The 6,887-nt window shown below is 33.7% G+C and overlaps 1 long non-coding RNA gene across 1 annotated transcript; it reads right to left on the bottom strand.

Annotated features, from left to right (window-relative positions):
• Nucleotides 1–3,969: 3,969 nt before the first annotated feature.
• Nucleotides 3,970–6,612, bottom strand: LOC125472663. The gene is made up of 3 exons (XR_007254585.1): nucleotides 5,281–6,612; nucleotides 4,912–5,044; nucleotides 3,970–4,826 (listed from the first exon to the last, which is right to left on the bottom strand). It is a non-coding gene; the product is annotated as an uncharacterized LOC125472663 (long non-coding RNA).
• Between the last annotated feature and the right edge of the window lie 275 nt (nucleotides 6,613–6,887).

Consider the following 6,887-nt stretch of genomic DNA (forward strand, 5'->3'; position numbering starts at 1 on the left):
CACAAGATGAGACATAAGCATTATCCACAAAACAATCAAGGTAATCACCAATAATCAATATATTTCACTTTGAAATGGTTTTCCAACACAAAAATAATGACTTATCATATAAAATGACACCTATCTAATGTGACTGTTTGCAAATTAAGGATGTCATTCCTTTTGATCAACCACATGAAGAACCTACAAAAAAAGGACAAAAAAAAAAGGCAAATAAAAGAAAGCAACCTAATACTCAAGAGGATGAATCAAACAACGAAGATGAGTCGAACAAAGAAGACATACCACAAGAGGTACAAAACAATCTCCAAGCAAAAAAACTATCTTATATGACCAATAACATCTATAAACATTTAACTAATTCTACGGAAAAAAAAATGGTTCATTCAATGTGTCTCTTGTTCTCTTCTATAAAAAATCGTGGCTTATTATGTTTCTGTTTCATAAATAGTTTGAGTAATTAGGTTGTAGTTCCATAAATATAGTGTCTATTTCATAAACTTTGTTACTTAATTTCATAAATAGTATGTCTATTTCATAAACAGTATTGGTTAATTTCATAAATAGTGTGCATATTTCATAAACAGTGTGCTCAATTTCCAAAAAAAAATGTTGGACATTTTGTGAAAATTAGCAAAATATGTAATGTTATTATGTGCAGGCTAGTTCTGAAGTTCCTTCTGCTCAACGAGAAGAACAATCATCAAAGGCAAAAAGACATAAAAAGATAGCAAAGAAATGCAAGAAAACTGATGCCGAGATTGCTGAGGTTCATTATGAAAATGAAGGACAAAACATGAAAAACATAACTGGGCTTAATCAGAATGTCATCAATAACAATCAAGGAAATGATCAGAACGTGAACAAGAACGCGTAGCAAACTGATGAACAAGAGAATATCAGCATCAACGAAGCCTAAATAGAATTTGACAAACTATTTGGTGAGGAAATGATCAAGCTCGATGCCACTGTCCAAAGACACATCATTGGCATGGATATAGTTATGAGTGAAGAGTTATTCGATGAGTTCAAGAAAGCTAAAAGCATTGTTGAGAAAATGTATATAACCTTCAGGGAGATGATGGCACATGCAATGGATGCATCATACAGAGAATGCTTGATACTCGGCTAAACGAACAAAATGCTGAACAATGAAGTTGAAAAGCTCCTTCGAAAAGTAGAGGTTCATCAGAAGAATATCATGCATATCAAACAAGATATTAGTTTCATGAACCACTCTTTACTAAAATTGATTTTATTAAACCAGTACAATGAACAAAGAATTGAAGCAACTATGCAAAACAAGGAAATGCTCTATAAGCAATTGATGGACCAATGTGGAAAAGTATCAATGGTTTTCTTCTCATTATTTCATTACAACCACTTCTCCTTAGTAGTTTTGGACACCAATACTACAGAAATGACACATTACAATTCTCTATGACAAAGTTCAAAAGATGAAGATCTGGAATTTGATTGCTACTGGGAAAATGAAGCAAACTAAGTGTGCATCCTTAATAAACATACAAAAGTAAGTTCTCTATAAAGCAGAGAAGTAAATCACATTCATATTTTATGAAACAATAAATGGATGTAATCAATTTATATAAAATATATGATCATGGCTTCGAATTCACCTCTAGCTAAAAAGAAACTTAGTTACACATGTTCATCATAATTGAAAAGCAATCTAAAATAAACATCGAAATTTAAAACAAAGATAGAAAAAACTCTGAAAATTCCAACAACTTCAATGGATGAATGGTAGGCATGGTACACCCTAAATCGCTGCAGGAATTTCATATATATGGGGGGAATGGCTGAATCTAAGGAGGAATTTGGCATTTTTGAGTTATTTTAGGGCTCTAAAAATTAGGTAGAAAGTGTTGGAATGTGATTAGGATTCCTCCTTGCACCTGGAGATAAAATAAGATAAGATTTGATAAGATAGGATAAGATTGGATAATGTTCCTCTCCAATTAGAATTCCTTTTTCTTGTGTAATTCCTTGCCTTCCAGGCCTCAACTTTAATTTCTCCAGATTTTAGCACATGTCTAGCACCATTTAAACACCAAAAATGTTCAGCCCATATGGTATCCACGTAGGCTATCCAATCTAAGTCCAAAACTGCTCCAAATTGCTCCATTTAACTATTTATTGTCATCTTTACCAACTGGACCTCCAATAATACAAAAATAACTTAAATTACCAAAATAAATGGAAATTAACTAAGCAAATGCAAAGAAATAAGATAACAAAGTTGCATAAATATGCTCCTATCATGGTGAACCAAAACTCAACTCAAATCTTAAAGAAAAAAGTTGAGAAACTTTTATACCTTTGAAGCACCTCTTTGCTTAGCAAAGGATATTAACCCATATGAAGGCATTATTTCTTTAGTCTCCTTGCTCCTTGGCTCCATGGATGTGGATGGAGAAACTTTACTTCTTTTCATGACTTCTTGGATATGGATGAAGGAATTGATTCTCCAAGTTCCTAAGAAAGGGAACCTCTAAGTTTCCACACCAAGGAGTGCATTGAGGAAGAGATGAGTGACCTAGGAAGAAATGGATGCTAATCCATTCTTCCTAGGGTGGCTGGCCTCCTAAGAGAAGATATATCTTTTTGTGTTTTCAATTCTCCCTCACTCTATGGCCAGCCATGTGGGTTCATTGGGCTTTCATGCCCTTTGCGTTTTCAAGTTGTCATACAACTTGAGTTATTGGTCTTGACATTTGAAGCCCATTGGGCCTTGAGGCCCAAAACTAACACGAGGTCTAAAACAAACTTATTCGTTTGATTAATTAACATATTAATTAATCATAGGCATAAATAATTAAACCATTTAATTATCCTTACTTATCTCCATTGTTTCTTCATTCTCTACCTTACACGGTGTACGATCCATTAGGTTTCTTTTAGCAAGGCAATGGGTGATTATAACTCTTCAAATCGATTGTGAATTGAAACTTACTTTTCAATTCTCCCTTTAGTGATTATACACCTTTAGATTGCTTACAAACCATGAGTGACACCTAGCAGTATGTCATGACTACCCAAGCTAATCAAAAGAGGTTGGAGAACCCATTTAATCGTCGATTGTCGTTTACACTCTATTCTTGTCATCGGATTTCATTTTTCAGATTTTCTTTTTTGGAAATATGATCTTTTAGCATATACAGAAAAATGAAAGGTTCAAATATTTAATATCACGTTCCGATGTTTATAGTTAACTGAAATATGGAGTCGATCTTTGATGTGACGTTCCAAACAATATTTTCACTAACCATAAAAATCTGAAAATGTTATCAACGATCCGAATTGTTCATCTTTCTGCGTTCGCTAAAAGTTCATGTATCAACAAAGAAAATTTGAAAAAATGAAATTCAGTGAGAAGAATAGAGCGTAAACTTAAACGACAATAGATTTCTTGAATACAATAGATAATGCCAAAGTTCCAATACCATTTCCCTTGTTGATCGATGAAAATTAAAGGGTTTTATTATAAAAAAAAATAATAATAATAAAAAAATTAAAATTGAAAAAAAAAAAAAAAAAAAAAAAAAACATGTGCAAGCTTTGAGTCTCATTGGCAAGGTTTTGACTTTTAAGAAAGGATCCACAATCTTGAAAAAAAACTTCATTTTGCATATCCTTGAATATTTGTTATTTTGTAGTAATGTAATGTTTTTTCATTAGGCTCTTATTTTGGGTATATAATACTTGAAAGACAAAAGTGTTTTTATGTTATGAAGTAATATTTATGTGACAACGTGGTATGTAGATACTAATTTAGTATTATGTTTTTCATTTGATTATTTATTGATTTAAATATATTTTTTTTAACTTATAGTGGGTCAAGTCATATTACCGGTTAATATAAACGGATCGAGTTTGGGTCGAGTTTGGGTCGGATCATCAAACATGGTTTCAGAAATATGCTAACTCTAGAATCAGATTATTAATTTAAACAGGTATGTACAAAGCTCATCATCTCTTATGAATGGTGAACAAACGAAACCACTTCAAGCATAAAGTGATATCCAAAGCTTTTCAATCCGGCATTGAACACTTACACGTCTACAGATGACAAAACTCATGAGATAGGAATTATGACCTAAATACAGTTGCAACAACGAAAATGTCTCTACACTTAATATCTGAAAATTTGGACTACATAGGCCAACTCAATTGCCATCCAACCAAGCTCTACGCCCACTTACCCATTGAAATAAGCCCAGCTCAAATGACACTTTACATTAGAGTTGATTAAGGTGACAAACTAAATTCTTAAATGCTAAACCCTACACTCTAAAACATAACTGTTTTAGGACAATACCAACAAACAAATTACAAGTAGATGATCATGATCCTATTTGCACATGACCAGTTGTTCTTTTGTTTCCACTTTGTTGGAGGAGGTGTATGGTTCAACCCATACGGATGGGATGACAATGTATAAAGCTATTTTGTTAATATCCTATCATTTGTCAAATAACAATAAGCTAGATGATCCTACTTCTGTTATCCACCCATGTGGACAGGATATTGTAGTATACAATTCATGCATTTGACAAAGCAAAAAAAAAAAATTTAGAAACAAACCTCTGAGACTACGAGCAGGGATTCAATGTCATCAAAGCTGGGAATTGGAATGCTCCCAAATATGGGGTCATTGGCTCTTGATGGAATCCAAAAGGGGAAAGACAGGGCTTTTCTAGCTTTCTTTTTTGAGTATTTGAATTAGTTGGAGGATTCACAAAGTCACTGTTATCAGTTTTTTCTTGAACAAGGTTTGAATCTCCCTCCTCTATTGCATTGTCCATCTATGCAGAAATAGATAAACAATCAACTATTAAATTTCGGAATTGAATAATAAGGAAAGTTGCAGAATCATTTTAGATTTTGTACCTTGATTTGAATATTTTTTTATCTTTTGTAAGCGTTTATGGAGTATGTGGAGGTCCCATCTCACTGCAGTGGGTTCACTTTTCTCCCTCCCTTCAATCGGTTTGATCATATTTCCTCGATCGCACAACCAATACTGTAAAAATTGGGGTAATGGATTAGTCATGGAAATATCTGATAAATGCACATGTAAAAATTGTGCTATTAATAGAGAACCATACCAAGATGCACATGTAAAAACAATCCAATGATAAACACCATGAAGTAGGAAATAAGTGTTGCTCGAATAGTTCAAAGGAATATCTTCTGTAAAAAGAGTTAACTGATAATCTTATGTAATATTGAGTTTGAGTTTCGTTTTCCTTTTCTCACCAGCAGAGTCATGACGCATCCACTTATTGCAGATTGTTTCCCTTTCTCCTCAGTTTTGACTGAGCTTTGTGGATTCCGTTTTGAAGGTATTCTTTTATCTCTCTTGCCCAATTATATGTCTTTATCTGTTCTACACTCTCACAAGCTTGGACGTAACTCCATGGCAGGTAGTTTCCAGAATTTGCAAGCAATAAAGTGATAAGTAAGTACAACACTATTAAACATGCTGCATCATCTTGCCCTCTCTCTGAATCACCTTCAAATGCAAGTTCAATTGCATTAGAGAGATCCCTCTTGTCGGGTCTTGCCGTTGCACTGAAGAACTTGTCTGTTAATCGAGAAACACCTGGTTTTCCCTTTCTTGAATTTGTTGTTTTTGGTGCTTCTGTTCCTTTGTTCGGTATCCCATAAATCCGCACAACATCTTCAGTAGTGATATGACTATATCCATTTTGAAACTTGAACTTTTTCTTTGTTGTGTCATACCATTTGCAAACTTCTTTGACATCCAAATTTGACTTTCTTACCGTCATTTTCCCTTCTTGATACGCCTTTATCAGTGCTCCAAATGGTGTGCTGTAAAGCTTCTTCAAGACAAGCGGCTTTTGTTCAAATATGTTCTTCAACTCAGCCATTTTCTCACCAAATCCAACCATAGTGCACTTGAACTGGGCATATTCACTGTTTTTAGTCATTGGCACTTTTCTTCTGTCTTCCTTTTGTGTCACATCAATTGAATCGTTCTGATCTAGCTTCTTTGTTTATGTACTACGTCTTTGATCCTCGGCTGGTTCTTCCATCATTTGATACAAATATAGTAAATAAATGGAGGTATTTTGAAGAAATAATCGTGCATAAACAATGAAGAAACAGTACAGAACAATTTGGAGTTCAAATTGAAACTCAAATACAGATTGAGCAACCGAAAAAACAGATAATAAAACTATTCAAATAAAGAAATCTAAAAACAGTAGAACAAAAACACTTACCAACTCAAATAATCCCAAAACGTAATTTTGTAACTACATAAGCCAACTCTAAGGCCATCTATCTATCGACCCTCTACACCCACTCCACATTATAGTTGAAGCGCACAAAGAAAATATTTTGTTCCGAATGAACAAAGCAACAGGCCTTTTTTTATTATCCCAATTTAGAGGGATACTCGAGTCAAAGTTTCATTTTTGTACTCTACTCGTTCCTTGAAGATCCAATTAATTAACAGTAATGAGAGAATGTTTGGTCTGGAACGTTATAACATGTTGTCCAATATCCTAGTGGATAAGTTCTGAGTTAGAAACTCCACCCTTCTCCGAATTATTGTTATAATTTAGAATTCTCCCCTCCCCCTCCCCCCTCCCCTCCAAGCTAAATTCTTAAACGCTAAAACCTACACTCTAAAACATTATCAGTTTAGGATAATACCAACATACAAAGTATATGTAGATGATCATAATCCTATTAATCCATGCGGGGAGGACAATGTAGTTTCCAATTCATGCGTTTTCCAAAGCCAAAAATGTACAATTAAATTTTTAAAAAAGATATAAAAGATGAATTTGTACAGAAAACAAACTCTGAGAAAACACGAGTTGGGAATTGGCGTG

The sequence above is a fragment of a genome, unplaced genomic scaffold (assembly GCF_019419815.1).
Source record: "Pyrus x bretschneideri cultivar Hongxiangsu unplaced genomic scaffold, Pyrus_bretschneideri_v1 Contig70, whole genome shotgun sequence".
Taxonomy (NCBI): Eukaryota; Viridiplantae; Streptophyta; class Magnoliopsida; order Rosales; family Rosaceae; genus Pyrus; species Pyrus x bretschneideri.